Below are 26,331 nucleotides of genomic sequence, written 5' to 3'. Positions count from 1 at the left end.
AACAACTGTTGGCTGAGTGGAATTTGACTGCATAGCCCATAAATGATGACTGAACTGTCAAACCTTTGGGATTAAATACCAGAGTCTTCAAACCATCAGAATATATAAATCAATCTTCGCCAGCCCAGTGCTGCACTGGCTAGGGCTGATGGGATTTGTAGTCCAAAACATATGGAAGGCACTCTGGAAGGCTGGTGAAGGTTGATTTAAACTATGTATCTTTTTGTACGTTCTTTCATATGTGGTGGACCTGTAAAAGGGTAAAAGATTATTGGGAAGTAACTGATAGTTCAATTCATTATAATGAATTGGGAAAAAAATGTTTGAAAGCACCTTTCCTAAACAAAAAACAAAAAAACAGAGTCCTTTTTGTTGGGGATAATTCAGATGGAAATTCCCAGGTGTCAAAAAAGGATATTTATGTATGCCGCTACGGCAGCCTGTGTTTTGTTAGCCCAAAAATGGAAAACGAACAAGGTCCCAACCAAAGCAGAATGGCAACTTAAACTGATGGAATATGCACAGCTTGCAGATCTAACTTACAAAATAAGAGAACTAAGAAGAACATTCTTTTAAAGAAGATTGGGAAATGTTTATTGAATATATGGGGGGAATTGCGTACAATTGAAAACGTTGGCAGCATTAGGATAAATTCAACAGTGTAAATAATCTTTGATGGAAGTAATGATGGAATACTGAATCGTTTAGTTTATATAAAATATGCAGAGATTTATGCTATGCAAAATGAACCATGGGAAGAGAAGAAGGGAAGTCACTGATATTTTAAGGTTGTTTAAATGAATATTCTAAATTGTAAAACAGAAAATTTTAAAATTAAACAAACAATGTATTTTTTGTACAATATCCCTGGGAAAGATGGAATATATTGGCATGTCCCATCACTCCAGTGGCATTTAGGCGTAGGAAGCTGCCTTCTACTAAGTCAGACCATTGGTCTATCTAGGTCAGTATTGTCTGCACTGATTGGCAGCAGCTCTCTGAGGTTTCAGACAATGCTCTCTCCCAGCCCTACCTGGTTGTGTCCAGTCCCTGTAGCAACTGGCCATTCTTGCTGCTTAGAGCAGCTGCAATCTGTGTTTGTCGAGGGAACTTTCAAAACAGGCATTGGGAACCTGTGGCCCTCCTGATGTTGCTGAACTACAACTCCCATCAGCCCCAGCAAGCATGGCCAGTGGTTGGGGATAATGAGAACTGTAGTTGTAGCAACATCTGGAGGGCTAAAGGTTCCTCACACCTGTTTAAACTATTAAAGGCAGTCCTTGGACCATCTTGTAAACCTTTGTCATTTGGGGGTGCATTTTGGAGCGTGTGTTTTTAAAAACTGCAGATTGAAATGGATGGTATGGATGGTGTTTTTCTTTTTTCCAGATAGGAAAAAGAAATTATCCGAAAGCAAGAAGGAAGTAAGGACATGAAGGGGACGGCCAAATGCTGTCTGTTGGTTGGAAGATGTTGAAGAAATCCCCTGTGGAAAAACAACAAAGAAAGGTACCAGGAAACAAAGTATTATTTTCATGTTCTGCCATTAGCTTGCCACCTGTTAGCTGTGATCATTACCCAGAGCTGAAAGGGGAAAGGCTAATCTCTTGCACATTTAGATCAACAAACTCAAACAAAACCTGCCTAATTATCCCATTGAACCTGTGTCAGTTTTTTAAATCCAGCTCCCTTTCCCAGCTTGGCTGCAAGCCAAGCCCAGCAAGCTGGTGTCCATAAGCCGCATGCTAATGACAATGTCCTTTCATTCCAGGAATGATATAATTGCCAAAAGCAGTTTACAGACTCATTATTTTTATGGTCATATTTCAGAGGAAGAGTCAAAGGTCAGTCTAGGGTTTGCTTGGGAGCGTATTGGATCTTGCCTATTGATAGCATGCAGCAGCAGCAGCGCCACACCATCTCCCAAAGAGCAAAGTGTTATCCCTGGGTTAGCCAGGATTCCCACTGTCACAGCAATGACAACCTAAGAATTATCCAGGTGGTCAGTTTTTACACAGCCCATTGCTAATCCGTACTTTAAGAAAATCCCCCTGTGATGTGAAAACAAATAATTCATTTTGATGTTGAATTGAGCACGAGCGTTTTGTCCAGATAAATTTGACGTGCTTTATTTAGTACACTCTTATTCTGCTGTTCATCATAATAATGCTGTCACATTTTTTTGCCAGTTTTGGGGGGGAGAGGGAAGGGGAAGTGCTGAACCATTTGTGTGAATGTTCTTGTGAGTATGAATGAGATTGCCCTGCCCATAATAATAATAATAATTTATTATTTGTACCCCGCCGATCTGGCTGGTTTTCCCCAGCCACTCTGGGCGGCTTCCACAGAGACCAAAAATACACTAAAATGTCACACATTAAAAACTTCCCTGAACAGGGCTGCCTTAAGATGTCTTCTGAATGTCAGGTAGTTGTTTATCGCTTTGACATCTGATGGGAGGGCGTTTCACAGGGAAGGCGCCACTACCAAGATGGCCCTCTGCCTGGTTCCCTGTAGCTTTGCTTCTCGCAATGAGGGAACCGCCAGAAGGCCCACGGCGCTGGACCTCAGCGTCCGGGCAGAACAATGGGGGGTGGAGACGCTCCTTCAGGTATACTGGGCCGAGGCCGTTTAAGGCTTTAAAGGTCAACACCAACACTTTGAATTGTGCTCGGAAACGTACTGGGAGCCAATGTAGGTCTTTCAAGACCGGTGTTATGTGCTCTCGGTGGCCGCCCCCAGTCACCAGTCTAGATGCCGCATTCTGGATTAGTTGTAATTTCTGGGTCACCTTCAAAGGTAGCCCCACGTAGAGCACATTGCAGAACACTGTAGAACACATTCTGTTTCCACCCCACATTCAAACATATTTGTTCAGGAAGGGTATTTCACCACACACACACCTACCAAGAATGTCCACATGGGTGGATTCCACAACTCCAAAGTATCATTTTTCACCAAATCATTTATATTGGTTTTTAACTGAAGCTAACCAAGGCAAGCTCTCATTTCATTGTTTCCTAATTTCCCAGGCAAAGGAGATACAAGAAGGAAGAGTACGAGATCAAGTGGGTGTGAAAGGAAGATCAGAAAGGGGAACAAGCTGCTAGTTAAATGTAGGCACTGTGGAGCCCTCCTGAACTTGGTTGGACTACAACTCCCATCATCCCTGACCAACGGCCATACTGGCTGAAGCCAGTGGGAGTTGAAGTCCAGCTACATCTGGAGGGTACTATATTGGCCATATGTGTGCTAGGTCATTGCAAAACCCAATAACCAGAATCCTGTGGTGACGATGGTGGTGACTGATTGTGACTCTTAGCAGTGGTGTTGTTTAGTTTTGAATGTGGCTTTCCTATTGCATTTCTTATATTGATTGCTTTTTTGCTAGGAATTGTAAACCGAGAGATTTCTGTTGAAAGATGAAGTAAATAAATAGATAGATTTGGGGTGTAAAATTCAGGACTGACAAAGCACAGCACTGCAGAATTCTGTTCCCACAAGAAGCAGTGGTGGCCACCATCTTTGATGGTTTTGAAAGAGGATTGGACAAATTCATGGAGGGTAAGACTATCAGTGGCTACTAGCTGTGATATCTATACTCTGTTCTCCATGGTGAGGGGCAGCAATGCTTCTGAAATACCAGTAGCTGGAGACCACGGGAGGGGAGAGGGCTCTTGGGCTCAGGTCCTGCTTGTGGGCGTTGCCTAGGCATCTGGTTGCCCCCCCCCCCCAACAATATGATACTGTGATAGATCACCCTTTGGCCTCTTCTTGTGTTCTTACATTCGTACATTTCCATTTCAGACAGCAGAGATCAATGCTGAAGACCAAATATTCACTCTGTTTGGAGAATATTTGTCTTCTGCTTTTGCTTGGGAGAACTGGGGCAGGGGGTTGTTTCAACTCCAGGACTGCAGAAGTGGGCAAATGGTATCTGCTGTAAAACCATAGGTGAATTATAATAAAACAATACCTCAGTGGTATATTATATAATAAAATGAAAACAGCATATTAACAGAAACAGTAAAACTGTAATTAAACGCATACATCCCTTACAGTGCAAGCTTATAATGTCTACTCAGATGTAAGCCTCATGGACCTCAAGGGGACTTACTCCCAGGTAAGAATGGGTATAGGGTTGCAGCCTTAATGTCCCAAAGCATGTTGGCTAACTTTATAGATCCTCTGCCATCTGCAGTTAATTACTGTAGTTTTACTATTAGCAGGTCAATAAACTTTTGATCACCTCTTTATTCTTTTATTGGGTTCTGTGCCAGCTTATGTTTCAGTGTGAGGTTCAGTAACAAGTTTTTCCCTGAAATAGGGAAAATTAATAATTCTGAGGTGTTTGACATGTTTCAAGGGCAGGGATTATATGCTGCTTTGGGTGATGGACCTAAACACTTATTTATTTTTTTGCCAAGGGAATTCTGTAAAAATGCCGTGTGCACTGACAACAATCGGATTAAAACACTATTAATAACCTCTGCAGTTCAAGCTTGTTCCTCGATGACAGTTCAACAAGGCAAGCCTGTGGATATCAACTCACAGGTAAGCTCCACCTTGTTCAATGGGATTTACTCACAGGAAAGTGTGCATACCTCAGCCTAAGTGTACATAACTCTGGGCACAAGAGTTTCAACCTGCAAACAGAATTTTCTCAGATATTCAAGGGCCAGTATCCTGTTCTCACAGTGGCCAACCACATGCCCATGAGAAGCACACAAGCACATCCTGAACAGTAGTGCATTGTACCTCTTGAACAGAAAAAGAGAAATATTACTGATGTTGACATAACAGTTTACATTTTACCTACAATTTACACTGGGTACCTATGGAATATCAGTTACTTGATTTTGGCAGCATATAAATAGTTGAAATGTTACCCTGGAAGAATTGCTTCTTGTATTATTATTTTTAAGCAATTTAAAGAGGCATAATTCTGTTTCACTGTTGCTAATCGAAGGCTTTGTCTTGCGATTCTTGTTGGTGTTGGATCAGAGCCTCGGTTTTTACTGTGTGCTGCACTCTCAGGACAATAAAGATTAGTGTGTTTAAATTGGTTAAGGCTAAAGAAACAAGTGAGGAAACCAAATCCTTGCCACATCCACAGTAAAGATGAAATACACACACACACACACACACACACACACACACACACACACACACACAGCTCACGCACACACATACAAACCAGTCCCCACTCAATTAAACAAAACCTGTTTACCCCCTCCCTCCTTCATATCTGAAACCCATTATTCTGTGAGTGTAAACCTAAATAATAATAATAATAATTAATTGTAAGTAAATAAGCTGGAACTCTCACCAAACTGTGTGTCTGTGTTTCAACTGAGATGCATTGTTTGACTGAGGGCATTTTAATGTTCGGTGTCCATTTCAATGAGTTCATCAGATGTGATGGAGGATAAGAAGCCTGGATGTTTTTAAAGTGGTGCATTGGAGCGATTTTTTGCCTAATGTTGGGGTCCGTCCCCCCCGCACCAACACAACTATTAAAAGTACAGTGGTACCTCATGTTACAGACGCTTCAGGTTACAGATGCTTCAGGTTACAGACTCTGCTAACCCAGAACTAGTACCTCAGGTTAAGAACTTTGCTTCAGGATGAGAACTTTGCTTCAGGCGGTGGCTCAGCGGCAGCAGGAGGCCTTATTAGCTAAAGTGGCACCTCAGGTTAAGAACAGTTTCAGGTTAAGAACGGACCTCCAGAACAAATTAAGTTCTTAACCCGAGGTACCACTGTACAGGGTCCCTGTCTTATGTTATGTTTGCTAATCCTACACATATCAGTTCAAACTGGTTTTATTATTTGTTTTATTTTATTTTAAATGTTTAGAATCCACCCTTCTTCTATAGAAAGGGTGGGAAATCTTTTCGAGCCCTTGCAGACAACTTTCTGGGGGCCACATATTGGAAGTGGGCAGGGGCAGCTGCAAAAGTGAGTAGACTTTCACCTTTTTACATTGCAGTCAGGATAAAAATCAAAGGATCTTACACACACAACATACATCTCTCCACCCTCCTTTCAGGCATATCCGACAAGAAGCAATTCCTCTGGGGTAATTTTTTCAATATTCTCCTGAACTGTAGGGAGGATTTCTCCTGGAGAACATTCAGTGAAATGGTCTGCCCATGTTCACCAGCTGTGGGACCAGTCTTAATATCGTTTAATCTCATGTTAATATTGTTCAAGGAAGCAACAGAGGTGCCCCTTCACTCTTTCCGGTTCCCCTATATCAGCCCTGGCTTCTTTCATCCACCAATATGAACTGAAAATAAAGCTTAATCCAACAATACATGAGCCTGAATTTCTCAGAGGAGAATTTTCCAGGGGGAAATGTCTGAGATTCTCTCCCTGTTTCATATCACCAGAATATCTGACAAAATTCCACCTGCCCCACCTTGAATGCTTCAAATAATGTGGAGAACTTTTGGAGGCCATTTTCATTCAACCCAAATCTAGAGATCAATGAACACAGCATTCACAGAAAGCTGGTGGCACCTTTTAATTTTACTACATTTCCTTTCCGCTTTCCTCCGTTCCCTCTTAGCCCCCTCCCAAATGCTTATAACATTGCAGCTGAGAGCTAAGTCATTTAGTTGCGACTACTTTCTGTTGCTTATGAGTGCTTTCAAATGGGAAGGGAGTCTTAATGTGATACCGGAAAGGGCATTAGATAAATAAACAGGTCTTTGGTTCTGACATTTCCTGGAAGCTTAAGATCATTAACTGAGGGGTCCCCACTCATCTTAACGCTTTGCCCATTAACAGGTACATTTGAGTCTTTCCTAGGGAATTCACCAGCCTCTTCTCATTCTCGGGGCGAATGGTTTGCGAGTGACATGCCGTATGGTGTGTGTTAACTGACTTACTCCCAAAGGGACACCGATATGCCCTTAATTAGGATGTTGGAAGCATCAAGTGAAGCCTTCTGAGATGGCATCAGGAAACGAGGTGAGGAACTGTGGCTGCTCACCGCCTATTTGTTTATAGTACTTATTTATTTATTTTTAAGATTGCTCACCCCACCTTTCACCATAAGATCCCATAGCGGGTTACAGCAAGGGAAAATACCATTTTAAAAGCAGATGAAACCATCGCAATTATAAAACAAGTAAAATCGCTGTAAATGGAACAGAAGAGTATAGATTTGGCAAAAGAAATAAAAAATCATTCCTTTCCTCCTAGTGAAAAGATAAAAGAAGAGTTTTCTCTGGGAAGTGTATCTGATCCCAGTCTATCCTAACTACAACCACGTAAATTAGGTAATGGTGAGCGATGGCGACTGGCCAAAAGTTACCCACTGATGTTGTTATTGTTGTTGTTGTTGTTCTCCTCCTAATCCTTCTTCCCACCCTGGCATCCAGCCTTTCCTGGAGATCCCAGGGCTGCTCTCAATGTTAAAAACAGAATTAAAGCCTTAACCTAAAATCCATTATAAAAATAAAACAACCAGCAATACAGTCTGAATGGGGATTTTGAACCTGGGTATTCTCCATCCTACTCTAATAACATCCAGCTGTATCCAAGAAAGATCCCATGAATGCTGGGGAAAGGACAAAATAAACTTTAGAATGGGCAACTGCAGCACCAGAATATTTATGCATTTGGCAATGCTAGCTCTAGATGTTTGGAGTGGGTGGTGGCTTCCGTGAACCCCCTTAACTAAGAAGAAGTGGTTGGCATCTTAGACTGCACCATCTTAGTCTCAGTTGAATGAAGTAACTGTTAGATGGATTTGTAGCTGGTTGACCATACCCAAAGAGTACTCATTAATGGTTCCTTGTCATCCTGGAAAAAAGTGACAAGTGGGGTGTCTAGAGGTTCTGTCCTGGGTCTGTTGTTGTTCAACATCTTTATAAATGACTTGGATGAAGGAATTGAGGGGATGCTTATCAAATTTGCAGATGACACCAAACTGGGAGGGGTAGCTAATGCTGCAGAAGACAGAATCAGAATTCAAAATGGCCTTAACAGATTGGAGAACTGACTGCAAGCTAACAAAATGAATTTCAATAGGGACAAATGTAAGGTTCTGCACTTAGGCAGGAAGAACCAGGTGCACAAATATAGCATGTGGAACACATGTAGCAGTACATGTGAAAAGGATCTAGGGGTCTTGGTTGAACCACAAGTTTAACAAGAGTCAACAGTATGATGCAGCAGCAAAAAAATAATAATGCTATTCTAGGCTGCATCAACAGAAGTATAGTGTCCAGATCAAGGGAAGTAATAGTACCACTCTGTTCTGCCTTAGTCAGATCACACCTGTAATAGTGTGTCCAATTCTGGGCACCACAATTTAAGAAGGATGTTGACCAGCTGGAATGTGTGCAGAGGAGGGCAACCAAGATGGTCCAGGGTCTGGAAACTAAGCCTTATGAGGAGCATTTGAAGGAGCTAGGTATGTTTAGCCTGGAAAAAAGGAGACAGAGGAGATATAATAGCCATCTTCAATTATCATAACGGCTGTCACATGGAGGTGGGAGCATGTTTGTTTTCTCCTGCTCTGGAGAGTAGGATTCGAACCAATGGTTTCAAGTTGCAGGGCCGTCTTTAGCAGATGTGACACCAGGGTGCAAATGCCCAGTGCCCCCAAATTACCATGGATAGTGTTGGGGTGGCCGTAGCTGCGCACTGCAGGCTATCCAGGGGGGCGCAACTCTCCCCCATGCTGCTGCAGGAGAGCAATCCCTGCAGAGGCTTGGGAGTGAAGTTGCGCCCCTCCCAAGCCTCCTTGGGAGAAGAGTGCAGCTTCCCTCCCAAGCTTCCTCAGGAGGAGAGCAATCCCCGCAGAGGCTTAGGAGAGAAGCTGTGTGCCCGCCAGCCATATGGTTAGTGGGGCACAGCTTCCATCCTAAGCCTCTGTGGGGATCACTCTCCTCCCGAGGATGCTTGGGAGGGAAGCTGCACACCCGCCAGCCTTATGGTTGACGGGGCGCAGCTGGCAGGTGTGCAGGGAAAGGGGAGGCCGCCGGCAAAACTGCGCAGCTCCCCCACTTGCTGGGGTGTCCCTGAGGGGCCAGCACCCTGGCACGATGCCCGACTAAGACCTATGGAAAAGATGGCTCTGTCAAGTTGCAAGAAAGGAGATTCTAACTAAACATTCGGAAAAACTTTCTGACAGTAAGAGTTGTTCAGCAGTGGAACAGCCTCCCACAAGAGGGGATGGACTCTCCTTCCTTGGAGGTTTTTAAAAACAGGTTGGATGGCCATCTGTCATGGATGTTTGTGCTGAGATTCCTATGATTCTATGATCACTTAGAGTTGCTGTCAGGGGGCTTTGGGAGGGGGAGATAGCAGTCATTCCCCCCCCCCCATGATGATCTGGGGACAGAATTTACACGCAAACACACAAACACTAAGCCAAATTTCTTCCTCTGAGAATTTTCAGCTCAGCCTTAACAACTTTTGCACACTTTATGGCAACTTGTTTGGCTTCTCTAGAGAATTACAATAACGAAAAGTGTGAGCAGATCAAACACTTTCATATCCTTTATATTTCCCTTCAAGCCAAGTGCCCCTATATATTTACAGTGCTTCAATTGTGGTGTTTGGTCATGGGGAAACTGCTTGCTTGGTTTTATGGGGTTCTCATGAGAAAAAAAAATAGGATAATGAGGTGTTCTGGATATTAATGTGACACCATTTTATTGGGCCAACTGAAGTATTATGAAACACAAGGATTAAGGACACAAATCTGCATGCAGAGTCAATGATACACTTGAAAATGATCCTTTATAGTTCAAATCTTCAACTTTATTGCCTGACTCGCAAATGCATCTTTCTGGAGGCCCTTTGGACAAATTCTTTCTAATAATCATGATGCAGGTACATTATTAAACATCTGCCTATATTAAGCTAAGGATTTGTTCGAACTACAGAAGGTGTTTGGTAACCCTTTCAATACTTTATGGGTTATTCTTACGGTTTAGCACATTACTATAAATAATGACGGTGATTATGATGCTTATTCGGGGCAACACAAAGCAGATGTTGGCAGCCAGGAAAAAATGATTGGATGTGTAATGACAAAGGTATCGTGAAGAAATTGGATTTGTCAGTAGAAGTCAGCGGGGCAGCACAAGAGAGGTGGATGATGCTCACCTGCACGCCAAATTGCAGGAGCTTTTCATAGCAGGCACACTGGTGCCACCCCTTCCCTTAAAAGCCTTAATGTGGTGATGCATTATTGCTCTGGCAGGGGCTACTGGAAGAAAAGCAGTGGCCCCATTTTTTTCAAGACTGTCAGTACATCATTAGGTAAAATCATTCTGGGGCCTTGTGGGAAATGTGGGTTATCCAAGCCAGCTCCGGTGCTGGTAGTGAGTTTCACCCCCTGCCCCCAAGATTCCCTCACTCCAAATTTGGCCCCTGTTGCATTCCTGACTTCCCGCCCCATCAGCTTACCATGCGAATCTGCTGGCATTTACAGGCTTCAGTTCAGAAAGTCGCATTTCTTCCCCAGCCATTGCAGACTATCTTTCTCCAAGCCTTCTTCAGTCGCAGCTGCACATCTCCCTCTGGGCAAAGTGTGTAGCCCCCTCTGCCACTTGATGGCTGCTCAGTGGACACAGAGGAATGTCCCTTCTGCTATGCTTACACACCTCGGTGGCCACCTCAGTGGTTTTGAAGCTCATAACTCTCCATCTGGCAGCTCTGTCTCTGACCTGGGGGGGAAACCCTTAACCCTGTCATGCCTCTGTTTTCCCTTAGAACAACTCAGAAAGCTCTTAAAATTTGAGTGCTATAGTAAGATGATGAACATGAGGTATTCAATTCCCACTGAATTCAATTGGACTTACTTCTGAATATAAAAGGTAAAGGTACCCCTGCCCGTACGGGCCAGTCTTGACAGACTCTAGGGTTGTGCGCCCATCTCACTCTATAGGCCGGGGGCCAGCGCTGTCCGAAGACACTTCTGGGTCACGTGGCCAGCGTGACAAGCTGCATCTGGCGAGCCAGCGCAGCACACGGAACGCCGTTTACCTTCCCGCTAGTAAGCGGTCCCTATTTATCTACTTGCACCCGGGGGTGCTTTCGAACTGCTAGGTTGGCAGGCGCTGGGACCGAGCAGCGGGAGCGCACCCCGCCACGGGGATTCGAACCGCCGACCTTTCGATCGGCAAGCCCTAGGCGCTGAGGCTTTTACCCACAGCGCCACCCGCGTCCTCTAACTTCTGAATATACACGACTAGTATTTTGCTTGTTGGCCTTTGAAAAACCATATACAGAATACTATACAAGGAATACTAAGAGCAATGCGGCTGCTACAAAAGAGAATGCTATGCAGGGGTGCCAACTTGAATAAAATATGGGGGGGGGAGGTTAGCCCCGCCACACTTAATCAATCACATGAAGTAGTGCATGCACATCATTTGAATGGCAGTGGCCCCTAGGAGTTGGCTGCTATGATGCCATGTACAGTGGAACCTCAGTTGTCGAACGCTTAGGAAGTCGAACGTTTCAGCTTTCGAATGCTGACAACTCAGAAATGAATGCTTCCGTTTTCAAACGCGCCTCTGAAGTTGAATGGCTTCTGAGGTGTGTTTCTCCATTTTTTTTCAATGGATTTTGCCGACCGCCTTAGTTGTCGAACGTTTTGGAAGTCGAACAGTCTTCCAGAATGGATTATGTTTGACAACCGAGGTTCCACTGTATCATATTTTTCTGTACAAAAATGTTCCCATTGCAAAAATAAAAATAGAAGCAACTAATTTAGAGGATATCTACTGTTTCACATTCACTCACTTGGGAGCTATTTTCTCCGCCATGTGCTCTACCCTGGAGGGCACTCATCGCACTGTCTTGACTATACAAATTATAGACATTTATGACTTGGGGAGCCTTCTTAGTCTCCTCCTATTATTAGCGTAATATCTTGCAGCTGCAGTCATGAGCGTCCTGCTAAACTTAAGCCTCCTTTCCTTTGCCTATCGTGCATGTATCTCGTAGAGTTTTATGGGATCCAGTGAATTCAGCTGCTTCCTACCTCTGCCGCCCCTCCATTGATCCCAACATGCCTATGCAGTTGCTGTCACAGCGAAGCCTCGCTCCTCATAAATGTGCCAGAGACATAAATGCATGTCATGTGGTGTAATTGGGAGAGGGATATATATCTATCTATCTTCCTGTTCTTTCATTTTATGGCTGCGCGTGAAACGATCCCATGGAGAGAAAGAAGCCAGCCCTATAACCTTTCCCCATTCGGTGCCTTGAGCTCATGCTCATGTTCCTGAAGTCTTTTGCCTCCCTCCTCTGTGGCAGTCTGGTCCTCCTGGATGGAAACGACCCCCCTCACCCCCCTCCCTCCCGCTATCCTTTCCTTTGGAGTCGAAACAGCAAACACCTGGCAGACATTCCAGGGAGCGAATCTGCAGCGCACCTCCTGCTCCACACAGGCATTTGAGCTGAACCTTGTTTTAGCGATCCCCAAGGGCCTCTCAATCAATAATCCATGTACATTTTATGAGGGCCGGATTACAGGGATTTGCAAAGAGGGTGATTAGGTAATGCTTCAAAGGACACTTCCCACCAACACCTGCGACATTAACAAGGCACACCTATTAATAGAAAAACGCACAATTCAGAACGAATAATCCCTAATTCTGGTAACCTCCGCATCGTGAGTTGCGACCCTTAGAACCCAGATTTAGTTCCAAATAGCCAATTGGATTTAGATGGCTGGGGCTTCAACATCTGGCTGAGTGATGACATCTCAAATATGTAGGGTGTCATGGGAGGGGGGGGAGGGCGGGAATGGACGGACCAAGAATAGGGAGCTACACAAAGGACCGGACAATAATAATGGTCCCTTTCAGCTCACACCACCTGCATAATCCTGCTCCATGAAAATGACTTCCTGGCCTGAACTATCTCAAGAGGCTACCTGCAGGTTAGCTAGTGAGAGAGAAACCTGAAAGGGTTGTCAGGCACTGGTGGGGAATGTCAAGCCTGGGCTTCTCTTTCTGGCCTTCAGGGCTTTACCCAGGACAAGTCCCCTCCTGAGTTACATCCTTCATCATCAGTCCTGCTCTGCACCCTCCTTGAGTGTTTTTGCCTGCCTGGAATATGCATTTGTACTCCAATCATGCTTCCATACCCTCCAGCATTTTGTGACAAAGGTTTGGGGCACCAACTCCATTTCCATTGCTCGACCCCCTCCCTGCTTCTTCTCCTGCCCGCTCACCCCCTCCTTCCCTCCCCTCTCTTACTTTTGCTGTATTTGGCCTCCTGATATGGGACCCTGCCTCTCCAGGCGCAGCGCAGCCTGCAGCGGCCTCCGGGAAAATTGGGACATCCCAGATTGGAATCAGAAGCCGGCGCAGCTTCTGTCAATTCGAGATGTCCCGATTAAATCGGGACACTTCAGGGGGTCTGTGCTTCTTTCTTGCCTGGATGGAGGCTGAAGAGGGATAGGTGAGTGAGCGAGACTAGAAACTAGTCTGCTCTGCCTGCTTTGACTTCCGGTCCCCCAGAAAGTCACCCAGGCATGTGGCTTTTGGGCTGAAAAATGGTTCTACACCCTGCTATAGGAGAGCCTTTCCCAACCTTGGTCCCCAGATTTTGTTGGACTACAACTCCCATCATCCATAGCCGGCAGGGGCAGCATTCAAGGATGATGGGAGTGGTAGTCTGACAACATCTGGAAACCCAAGACTGCTTTAGAACAAAGTTTCTGTGTGGTGTCCAGATCCCTGGAAACTCCCTCATCCAAATTAGTAGTGCCACTAGGGTGGGGCTGTTTTAGCACCTGTAGCAGGAGAAACCTGGGAAGGTTTCCAGATTCAGCATCCATGGAGCGTATTGATGAAATTATATAGCATTACATTATATTTTCTTTCTCATCAGACATAGTTTCAAGATGTGAGATGTGTGGCCAGACATCAGCTGACTCAGGTCCAAACCAGACAAGACATGAAGAGCATCATCATATTTCTCAAGTGTTCTCATGTGCTGTTTTCTATGTAGCAGGGGTGGAAGGGATTGGGACCACAGTACACAGAGAGGGTACCAGTTTAACCTTTTCCACTTGTGCTGTGCCCTCAAACAAAAAATACCCCTCCTGAAGTTATTATTCACCCAGGAAAGGACTGCTATCAGGAAGGGGACAATAGATTCAGGAAGGGAGCCATAGCTCAGTGGTGAAGCATCCCAGTTTCATCCCCAGCATCTTCAGGTCGGGTTGGGAGAGACCCCCGTCTGAAATCCCAAAGAGTCGCTGCCAGTCAGTCTCAACAATGAGCAGCATTCTACTAACAAATCTTCTAACAAGGATTTCTGCAACAGGACTTCCCCCTCCTCGTCCCGCACACATCAATAATAAACAAACAAGTACAAGCTTCATCAGAACGGTAGAAAAAGCATCCAGTTTCACAGCCAGCAATGGGCTCGCTGGACCTTGTCAATCCGCATTCTTCTCATTTTACTCTGAGTTTGTTTATGCTATTGCATTATATAAAGCAACGGTTTATAGTGCTTTCATATTGTTTTATGGAAACGATAAAGTATCCTGGATTAATTACTTCTCTGGCTGTCTCGCAAACCTCATGTTGCTTCTTATATTGCGCAACTCATCGAGGAATCATAATAGCTAGTGAATGCATTCATCAGCACAGTTTGGGGTGTTTAATCCCCACTGATTCAGCAAGACAAATGGTTCTGTGCATTGTCTTCATGAGGCTGGGATGGCAAAGCATTGCAGGAAATATATGCATTCCTCTATCTTTCCCTCCACTGCCAAACAATGACTGCAACAAAAGTTTCTTAATACACACACACACACACACACAAAATAGTACCAAATTTACAACCTGTCCACATTTCTTGTTGTCGTTTAGTCGTTTAGTTGTGTCCGACTCTTCGTGACCCCATGGACCAGAGCACGCCAGGCACTCCTGTCTTCCACTGCCTCCCACAATTTGGTCAGATTCATGTTTGTAGCTTCAAGAACACTGGTCCACATTTCTAAGAATGCATAAACGTCCATGCTGTTCCCCCACAACACACACCAGATTGAATAACGAGTGGAGTCATACTCCACAACTAACTTAAGGCCCATTTATTTCAGTGGGTCTGTATTATTTATTAACTTAATTAGATTTACATATCACCTTTCCCCTGCCCCCAAGAAGGAAGCTTTGAGCGTTCTCCCCTCCCCATTTTATCCTCACAGCAACCCTGTGAGGTGGGTGAGGCCGAGTGATCATGACTTGCCCAAGATCCCCAGTGAGCTTCAGGGTTGATGAGGATTAAAATCCTGGTCACCCAGGTCCTAGCTTGACACGCTCAGCATTGCACCACACTTGATCCAAAGCCCTGCCTTTTAAGTGTGACTGAATGTGGCTCCAATTTACCCATTTCTCTAGAATTCATGTATCTTGATGACTGTTGCTTCCTCAATGCAATGATCCTAATTGACTAGCAGAGCTAATGTGAGTAGCATTTTTGGTTCAAAGTTTCAAGTGCAGTTGTACTTTGGAAGTCGAATGGAATCCTTTCCAGAAGTCCATTCAACTTCCAAAACATTAGGAAACCAAAGCGCAGATTCTGATTGGCTGCAGGAAGCTCTGCAGCCAATCAGAAGCCGCACCGGATGCTTGGCTTCCAGTTTGAGAAACATAACACTCACTTCCAGGTTTCAATCATTCGGGAGCCGATTTGTTCGGGAGTCAAAACGTTTGAGATCCAAGGTAAAGGTAAAGGGACCCCTGACCATTAGGTCCAGTCATGGCCGACTCTGGGACTGCGGCGCTCATCTTGCTTTATTGGCTGAGGGAGCCGGCGTACAGCTTTCGGATCATGTGGCCAGCATGACTAATCCGCTTCTGGCGAACCAGAGCAGTGCACAGAAACGCCGTTTACCTTCCCGCCAGAGCGGTACCTATTTATCTGTTTGCACTTTGACGTGCTTTCGAACTGCAGGAGCAGGGACCGAACAACGGGAGCTCACCCCGTCATGGGGATTTGAACCACCAACCTTCTGATCGGCAAGTCCTAGGCTCTGTGGTTTAACCCACCCGCATCCGACTATATTATTTATTCAAATCATTGGTGTTTTTTTTGGAAGACACTGATAGGGAGGGATTAGGTCGAGTAATTAGCAAATTGTTATGCCCCCTAATCCCTTGAGCTGGTGCGATCTATACAACCAATAAAGTAAAATAATTGGAGGCTTCAATAGTTTGCAGTAGAAAACAAGCCTTCTGAGGTTCTGGTCATCTTTATGATGTAAGAATTGGCCCCAAAAATTGGGTTGTGGGGATTGATGGGTATTTTCCGATCAGATGGATTTGAAGGGGGGAAGAGTGCAAAATCTGACTCAATTGCATGGAAAGAGCAACCTACAGGAGACATCTTTAAGGACTTCTAAAGAACACCTCTGAGAAAAACAGGCTCTCTTCAGGAAGCCTGTCACTGAATTGGAATCATCCTGTGGTTTGGAAGGAACATGTGTTCCGAGAAAACATTACACCAGTTTACAACTTGAAGACTCCTGCAGGTAATTGGTTTCATTCACTTTCTCAAAGTGTAAGTGCAGCTTCTTGCAGTTGTAACAGCTGTTTCCTTTGTTCTTGGTTTTGCTTTTTTTTCTTCCCCTTTCTTTTATGCTTTGAAAAATCTGGCTTTGCTATTTGCTACATGGCTCCTCCTCCTCCTAGCCTGCTCCACCGAGCAAAACGCGAAGGTCAAACAGCATGATATTTCCTATGACCCAAACTGAAGTTTAAGTTGGATTCTTAGGTTCCACTTGAATGAGAGTAAATTAATCAACATTCGCCGCGATAGCGGAAACATTATCCTCTTTTCAAGAGAGCTGGCCTGCTGTTATGCTATAGCTGAGATGCTAAAATAGCTCTGTTTCTTTGTTCGATATTTTTAAAGGGCATTTATACCCTGCTCTTCATCACAGTGGATCCCAGGGCTGAGTACAGCGCACAAATTACATTAAATCGCACAGGAATAAAAACAATCCTAAAGCGTAAAACCAATTTAAACGGCAAGAGCAGTTCAAACCACAGGGCAGGCTACTCACCCTAAGCCATTAACACCTAGAGACTGCAATCCTGTAGATGTAAGTCCCACTGAATTCAAGAGGGATTATTTCTGCGTAGACATAGCATTGCACTGTACAACCCTGAAAATGCCTGGGCAAACAGATATGTCATTATTTGGCATCAAAAGCATATATAAGCATTGGCATCAAGTACACTTCTTTTTTAAACTTTTAATTAAAAATGTAGTAAAACGGCTACATACAAATTCAGTAAAAGAGAGAATCCAGTACAAAGCAATGCATAGCGTAATAATAGCAGTTCCAAAGCAGCTCAGAAAATCAGCCGCAATGTGTTGATTATAACCTTGGGGGGGGGGGAATAGATTTTTAACCACCTGTCTATATTATATGAAGCAGGTGCCAAGCAAATGTCATTTTAGATGGTCTTAAAACATTGGCAGTCCATATCAGTTCTCTTTTGATGAAGTGCACTTCTGAATGGATGGCATTGCATAGCTGGGATGCCACCACAGGTTTTGCCCTTCTCACATCAGCACATAATGCATATTCCTCGACAGTGGTACATAGGAAAGAGCTTCCTCTTTGATTAGGGGCTGCATTCAGGAACATCAGGGGTTGCCTGAGAAGGTGAACTTATTGTGTAAATTGTAGGTCTGAGTGGGGAATAGGAATCTCCTAACACCTCTCAGCATCTTTAGCAAACTACAGTTCCCAGATTTTTGGGGAGAGAGCCATCCCTACTTAAATTGAAATGTATGGTGTGAATATGGCCTAGGTCAGGCATGTCCGAAGTCTGTCTCAGGGGCCTAATCCAGCCCACCAGTTGGTTTAATCTGGCCCCTGTGGCAGTTTATTTCCTGGGGTAAAATCCTAAAAAAACCAACTTCAATACTAAAAAAGATCAACAACTTTGGTCGGCCCTCACAGCCCTTTACTTCATCAAATCTGGCCCTCTCTGAAAAAAGTTTGGACACCACTGGCCCAGGTGGATAGCTAAGTTCTGATCCTCACATTCCTCCAGCAGGTACAGATTGGGATTAGTTCATATCAGAATTCACAAAGATGGCATTCCTCCAGCACCCCTATGAAGGTGCTTAGAACACCAGCATAATGTTTGGGGAATTTGGTGAACATATGTAACCTACTTCCAAGCACTGCGGAACTCTCAAACCATATTACAGATAATAATGCAATTCCACTTACTATCTTTACGTATCATGTGGTTAATGAGCAATTATTCATACCCACATAGCTCAGTGAGGCATATGTTTAAACTTCCTTGGGAGGTCTAGGATCATCAGGTCAGAAACCTGAGAGACATTTCCAGTGCACACACCTTCCCCCCCACCATAAAGATCACGGGGATTAATTCAGCATGTCCCAAAAATGCTGTGGTATCTGCTACAGTATATACCATGCGATAATATAAGGCTAGCTCTTGCAGCCAAACTAATGATGTGAGAAACTTCACATTTCATGTGTCTTGCTTTTTGAAAAGAAATAATCAACAGGAGACTAGTATGGGGGAGGCAATCAGAGTTGAGACGGCAGAGTATATGAAGGAGGGAGCTAATCCTTTCTTCAGTCCTGCAGTCCTGGTGGAATTCCCACCCTCTCCAAATTGATTTTTAACTTGTGACAGGACTGGGCATTGGGCAGCCGTCCAAAGTGAACCGGGAACTGTGAGACAAGCCAGTCGCAAGAACCAAAGAGGAAGTCAGGTCTGAACCACGAGGGAACGTCATGGAACAAGACAGAACCAAAAGCCAATCAATGATATTGGGACACGCAAGAGTTCATGAAGACCTTGGCTGAGAAAAGCTAGACTTGAACAGGCAGCTCTTCTTATACTCCTTTCTGCCAAGGAAGGTGAAAGGGTTAAAAACTCCTTCCCACATGCCATGACCTCTATTCTATCCATTGGTCATCTAATACAGAATGCATCTAAGTCCGTGGTTCCTAACATGGGGCACATGCACCACAGGGGGGCAATTTGATTTTTAAGGGGGGCAATTCGAGAATGAGTTGAACCAAGTTAATGGCCTTTTAGGCTTCCTCCACTTTAATAGGAGTACACTTTTTGAATAATAAGAATTATGTGTCATGGGGGGCAGCATCAGGATTTTAGAGATGCTTAGGCGGGGCATGGCCAAAAACAGGTTGGGAACCACTGCTCTAAGTAATTTGCATATACAATTAAAAAAAACCCATCAAATCTAACCGTGATAATAATAATAATAATAATAATAATAATAATAATAATAATAATTCATTATCTCTACCCCGCCCATCTGGCTGGGCCTCCCCAGCCACTCTAGGCAGCTTCCAACAGATTAAAAATACATTAAAACATCAGTCATTAAAAACTTCTCTAAACAGGTCTGCCTTCAGATGTCTTCTAAATGTCATATAGTTGTTTATTTCTTTGACATCCGATGGGAGGGCATTCCACAGGGCGGGGGCCTCTACTGAGAAAACAAAAACAGAGGAAGAGAGAGGGGGAAACAGACTGGGATAAGAGTTACTTCTTAACCTGGTGCAGAAAGGATGTCAACATCAGTTTCAGGCTGGCCTCATAGGGGGCTCTCTCTCCCTTGTTGCCACCCTCCAAATCTCCCTCAGTGGGGGTACCTGGAAAGGGGTGTCATATTTTCCAGGTATGTTCAAGTCAGCAGCCCATTTTTTTAAGGAAGGAAGGAAGGAAGGAAGGAAGGAAGGAAGGAAGGGGGAGCACACACATATAGAAAATGAGCACATCAGTAGTAGAACTTTCTTCCTTACATCTAGCTTTCTACATGGATGGGTTTTTATTTTATTTTTTATTTTTTTATTTATACGGAGGAAGATTTCCTCATATAAGGCCACACCTTATAATATGGTTTAGCAGCTTAATGGAACTCTACCATAGTACCATAGTAGAGATGAAGGCTCAACTTTTCCAATTTTTCAAAGAAAACTTTAAAGCAATTTTAACAAATCAGTTGCCTGATGGATTGGTCTTCAGACATGGGAAGGGAAAGGACCATAGCTCACTGACAGAGCACCCACTTTCCATACAGAAGTTTAGTCCCTGATCTTTCCAATTAAAAAGGCCAGTGAGAATAATAATGGGTGAGACAGACAAATAACTTGACTGGGTATAAGTCATCTTCCTATGTTCATAATGGGGTCAGAATTCATATGTGGTTTATGACCTTTCCTAAAGTGAGTCACTCCAGGCCCATCACTCCTGCTTTGCAGTATTTTATTTCTTCCTTTTGGGAGGAGAGCCAACTTTGTTGCCGTTACAAAGAGGGTCAAATCTCCTTCACCTTTCATTTCTGTATTAGAAGAAGGAATTTCAATACATGCCATATTTCTAACCCTTGCCTACGTGATCAGTGGGATATGTCAGACCTACTCCTTCGTAACTCTGAAAAGGTCAGGCATCCTCTCCTCTTTGACAGTGTTGTCATCCCAGACATAGAAAAGAAAATGCCAGCACAAACACAAACAGTAACAAATGAAAATGCAGGCTGAAGTGAAAAAAGTTGGATGCCGGTTCTGAAAATTTTTAAGGTGGTGGGTCTAGTCAATTTTCCTGAGGACCAATCCAGTGAATACATTGCTTTACAAAGAGTGACACTGGATTTACAGCTGCAGCGAATAAATACTGTTCTTGCTGTAGACACTTCCTCTGCCCATATTCAGACAAGAAATGAGAAGCCCAGTCCATCTGCTTCCTTGAGATGGGAGAGAAATTCAATTCAGTTTGCATTTAAACACAAACTTACCGATTTCACACTTAATATATTAATAATAATAATAATAATAATAATAACAACAACAACAACAACAACAACAACAACAACAACAACAACAACAACAACAACAACAATAATTTATTATTTATACCCCGCCCATCTGGCTAGGTTTCCCCAGCTACTCTGGGCGGCTTCCAACAAAATATTAAAATAAAATATTCTGTTAAACATTAAAAGCTTCCCTAAACAGGGCTGCCTTCAGATGTCTTCTAAAAGTCTGGTAGTTGTTTTTCTCTTTGACATTTGGTGGAAGGGCGTTCCACAGGGTGGGTGCCACTACCGAGAAGGCCCTCTGCCTGGTTCCCTGTAACTTGGCTTCTCACAGCGAGGGAACCGCCAGAAGGCCCTCGGAGCTGGACTTCAGTGTCTGGGCAGAACGATGAGGGTGGAGACGCTCCTTCAGGTATACTGGGCCGAGGCCGTTTAGGGCTTTAAAGGTCAGCACCAACACTTTAAATTGTGCTTGGAAACGTACTGGGAGCCAATGCAGGTCTTTCAAGGGCAGTGTTATGTGGTCTTGGCGCCCGCTCCCAGTCACCAGTCTAGCTGCCGCATAAAGCTTTATATGAACCAAAACAGAGCCGGCGTTTGAAATTTGCACTTCTCTGAATATTGCAACATAGTTCTTCTGGCAAGTAATGTGTACAAAAATACATATACTAGGGTTAAGTGTGCATATGTGCATATATTAGTGAAATGTCATGCAAAAATGCATTCTATTATGGAATGCTGCTTTGCAATAATGTGTCTATTAAGCATACAAAAGCATGTGTGTGTTGGAAGAAAGTGACACTAAAATGCTGATGAATTTTCATGCAGGTTTTAAAAAAAATGCAAACTGATGTAGAGAGCTAAATTTCAGATTGAAAAAAATGAGAAACTGAAATTGATGTCTTCGCCCAATGAGAGCAATGTGTAGCTAAACTGGAGGGCTTGCTCAAAATGCACCTTCAGATTTTACATAATGAAATATTTCCTTTTTGTGTTTCAAGTAGCTACAACCACGGTGGAGTTGAGAGGCTGTTGTTGTTGTTTAGTCGTTTAGTCGTGTCTGACTCTTCATGAGCCCATGGACCAGAGCACGCCAGGCACTTCTGTCTTCCACTGCCTCCCGCAGTTTGGTCAAACTCATGTTGGTAGCTTCAAGAACACTGTCCAACCATCTCGTCCTCTGTCGTCCCCTTCTCTTTGTGCCCTCCATCTTTCCCTACATCAGGGTCTTTTCCAGGGAGTCTTCTCTTCTCATGAGGTGGCCAAAGTATTGGAGCCTCAGCTTCACGATCTGTCCTTCCAGTGAGCACTCAGGGCTGCTTTCCTTCAGAATGGATAGGTTTGATCTTCTTGCAGTCCATGGGACTCTCAAGAGTCTCCTCCAGTACCATAATTCAAAAGCATCAATTCTTCGGCGATCAGCCTTCTTTATGGTCCAGCTCTCACTTCCATACATCACTACTGGGAAAACCATAGCTTTCACTACACGGACCTTTGTTGACAAGGTGATGTCTCTACTTTTTAAGATGCTGTCTAAGTTTGTCATTGCTTTTCTCCCAAGAAGCAGGCGTCTTTTAATTTTGTGGCTGCTGTCACCATCTGCAGTGATCATGGAGCCCAAGAAAGTAAAATCTCTCACTGCCTCCATTTCTTCCCCTTCTATTTGCCAGGAGGTGATGGGACCAGTTGCCATGATCTTTGTTTTTTTGATGTTGAGCTTCAGACCATATTTTGCGCTCTCCTCTTTCACCCTCAATAAAACGTTCTTTAATTCCTCCTCTCTTTCTGCCATCAAGGTTGTGTCATCTGCATATCTGAGGTTGTTGATATTTCTTCCGGCGATCTTAATTCCAGCTAGGGATTCATCCAGCCCAGCCTTTCGCATGATGAATTCTGCATATAAGTTAAATAAGCAGAGAGACAATATACAGCCTTGTCGTACTCCTTTCCCAATTTTGAACCAATCAGTTGTTCCATATCCAGTTCTAACTGTAGCTTCATGTCCCACATAGAGATTTCTCAGGATACAGATGAGGTGATCAGGCACTCCCATTTCTTTAAGAACTTGGCATAGTTTGCTGTGGTCAACACAGTCAAAGGCCTTTGCATAGTCAATGAAGCAGAAGTAGATGTATTTCTGGAACTCTCTAGCTTTCTCCATAATCCAACGCATGTTTGCAATTTGGTCTCTGGTTCCTCTGCCTCTTCTAAATCCAGCTTGCACTTCTGGGAGTTCTCGGTCCACATACTGCTTGAGCCTGCCTTGTAGAATTTTAAGCATAACCTTGCTAGCGTGTGAAATGAGTGCAATTGTGCGGTAGTTGGAGCATTCTTTGGCACTGCCCTTCTTTGGGATTGGGATGTAGACTGATCTTCACCAATCCTCTGGCCACTGCTGAGTTTTCCAAACTTGCTGGCATATTGAGTGTAGCACCTTAACGGCATCATCTTTTAAAATTTTAAATAGTTCAGCTGGAATACCATCACTTCCACTGGCCTTGTTATTTGCAGTGCTTTCTAAGGCCCATTTGACTTCACTCTCCAGGATGTCTGGCTCAAGGTCAGCAACCACACTACCTGGGGTGTACGAGGCATCCATATCTTTCTGGTATAATTCCTCTGTGTATTCTTGCCACCTCTTCTTGATGTCTTCTGCTTCTGTTAGTTCCTTACCACTTTTGTCCTTTATTATGGTAATCTTTGTATGAAATGTTCCTTTCATATCTCCAATTTTCTTGAACAGATCTCTGGTTCTTCCCATTCTGTTGTTTTCCTCTATTTCTTTGCATTGCTTGTTTAAGAATGGTATCTGAAGAAGTGTGCATGCACACGAAAGCTCATACCAAGAACTAACTTAGTTGGTCTTTAAGGTGCTACTGGAAGGAATTTTTCTTGTTTAAGAAGGCCTTCTTGTCTCTCCCTGCTATTTTTTGGAAATCTGCATTCAATTTCCTGTATCTTTCACTATCTCCCTCGCATTTTGCTTGCCTTCTCTCCCCCGCTATTTGTAAGGCCTCGCTGGACAGCCACTTTGCTTTCTTGCATTTCTTTTTCATTGGGATGGTTTTCGTTGCTGCCTCCTGTATAATGTTGCGAGCCTCCACCCATAGTTCTTCAGGCACTCTGTCCAGCAAATCTAAATCCTTAAACCTGTTCCTCACTTCCACTGTGTATTCATAAGGGATTTGGTTTAGATTGTATCTTACTGGCCCAGTGGTTTTTCCTACTTTCTTCAGTTTAAGCTTGAATTTTGCTATAAGAAGATGATGATCTGAGCCACAGTCAGCTCCAGGTCTTGTTTTTGCTGACTGTATAGAGCTTCTCCATCTTTGGCTGCAGAGAATATAATCAATCTGATTTCGATGTTGCCCATCTGGTGATGTCCATGTGTAGAGAGGCTACTGGCAACCAAATGGGAGAGGGACCCAGCACTCATACTAGGACATGGCAAGATGGCAGCACAGACACATGGCTGACAGGCCATCATGGCCCAGATATGTGACTGCTGGCTGTCAAGTCATCCAGCATAGGCATAGATGTCATGGTCTACAAAGAGCATTGCTGGACCACCAGCAGCTCCATATCTGGTCATCTACCAGTCCCTGTGCCATCTCTAAATGCCTTGCAATACTCATCAGTCCCCTATATCCTTGTTGGTGGAATATGCGCAGCTTGCAGGCTTAACATATAGGATAAGAGAACAAGAAGAACTTACGTTTAGAGAAGATTGGAAAATGTTTATTGAATATATGGGGGGGGGGAATTGTGTACACTTTAAAACCTTGGCAGCATTAAGATAAATTCAACAGTGTAAATAAGCTTTGATGGATGTAATAATGGAATACTGAATGGTTTAGTTTATGTAAAATATGCAGGGATTTATGGTATGCAAAATGAACCATGGAAAGAGTAGAAGGGGAGTCATTGATATTTTAAGGACGTTTAAATGAGTATTCAATATTGTAAAACAGAAAATTTAATAAAAATTATATAGACATATATATATCGGCATGTGGGTGGCGCTGAGGTCTAAACCACAGAGCCTAGGACTTGCCGATCAGAAGGTCGGTGGTTTGAATCCCCGCAACGGGGTTAGCTCCCATTGCTCGGTCCCTGCTCCTGCCAACCTAGCAGTTCGAAAGCACGTCAAAGTGCAAATAGATAAATAGGTACCGCTCCAACAGGAAGGTAAATGGCATTTCTGTGCATTGCTCTGGTTCGCCAGAAGTGGCTTAGTCATGCTGGCCACATGACCTGGAAGGTATCTGCGGACAAACACTGGCTCCCTCAGCCAGTAAAGCAAGATGACAGAGATGACAGCCTCGCAACCCCAGAGTCGTCCGCGACTGGACTTAACGGTCAGGGGTCCCTTTACCTTTATATATCATGTGTGTGTGTGTGTATCCTCTGTCCTTGTCCACCTCTCAACACTAATGGCATCACCTCACTGGTTGATGAGATAATAATAATAATAATAATAATAATAATAATAATAATAATTTGGATTGATATACCACCCTTCATCAGAAGATAGAAGATCTCAAGGTGGTTCATAAGATAAAAATACAAGATAAAATTGCAAATAAATAGTTAACAACAAAACATTAACCCTCCTCCCACAAACACATTTAAAAGGCTGAAGAATGGTTGAAGAGGAATGTTTCTGCCTGGCACCTAAATATATGTAGTGAAGGCACCAGATGAACCTCCCAGGGGAGAGCATTCCACAAACTTGGAGCCACTGCAAAAAAGGCCCACCTGTGTTGCCATCCTCTGGACCTCACATGGAGGAGGCAAACAAAGAAGGGCCTCAGGTGATGAATGCAGAGTCTGGGTTGCTTTATATGAAGAGAGGCAGTCCTTGAGCTATCGTGTCAAATTGTTGACACCGATAGTCAAGTAAGGCTCTTTGGCTCTGTGCTATACAACTGGGAGGCTTTATTTATTTATTTTTACCTCCAAGTACTTTCACAGACAATATGCTGTACAGCCCCACTGCAATGCAAGCCTGTCTGGATCCCAGAATGGTAACTTAGTGAGTGGAAGAGAGAAATGTTGGCCAAAGACCAACTTCACTCTTACAAAAAGTGTCATGGGATCTTTAATGTCCATATGGAGTAGGCAAAACCTCTGTTCATTTCAGCCCCCCCCCCCGAAAGCCCAACACACATGGTGCAACTCAATAAAGTCTAATTTATCTGTCTTTGAAAGATAAAGGACAGAAGTTAAGCCCCCACTGAGGATTGAACGCATGGTTACTAAAACTCAAAAGAATGCCACACATAAGTTTAGCCGCTAAGCCCACCTGTCTAACTGAGGGATGTGCCCCATAACTTACCTTCCTGTATGTCCCTTTGCAAGCATGTATTCTATGTGCATGGCAACGTTTGCATTTAACTTGTTTTATGCTGATACCAGCACACAACTCCATTTCCCATGGTTAGAGCAACATATCAGGATTAATGGTGTGGAACATCTACTCCAAATTATGAGGAA

At 43.8% G+C, this 26,331-nt stretch overlaps 1 long non-coding RNA gene across 2 annotated transcripts in view; it reads left to right on the top strand.

Annotated features, from left to right (window-relative positions):
- Nucleotides 1-3,051: 3,051 nt before the first annotated feature.
- LOC144327224 (uncharacterized) overlaps nt 3,052-26,331 on the top strand; it is a 36,625-nt gene continuing 13,345 nt past the window's right edge. For both annotated transcript variants that reach the window (XR_013392157.1, XR_013392156.1), the window contains exons 1-2: nt 3,052-4,554; nt 6,796-6,978. This is a non-coding gene — a long non-coding RNA (uncharacterized LOC144327224). The remainder of the gene's footprint in view (nt 4,555-6,795; nt 6,979-26,331) is intronic.

This window comes from Podarcis muralis, chromosome 3 (assembly GCF_964188315.1).
Source record: "Podarcis muralis chromosome 3, rPodMur119.hap1.1, whole genome shotgun sequence".
NCBI classification, from domain to species: Eukaryota; Metazoa; Chordata; class Lepidosauria; order Squamata; family Lacertidae; genus Podarcis; species Podarcis muralis.
The sequence above is the reverse complement of the archived record's forward strand: the minus strand, read 5'-3'. Positions and strand labels throughout refer to the sequence as shown.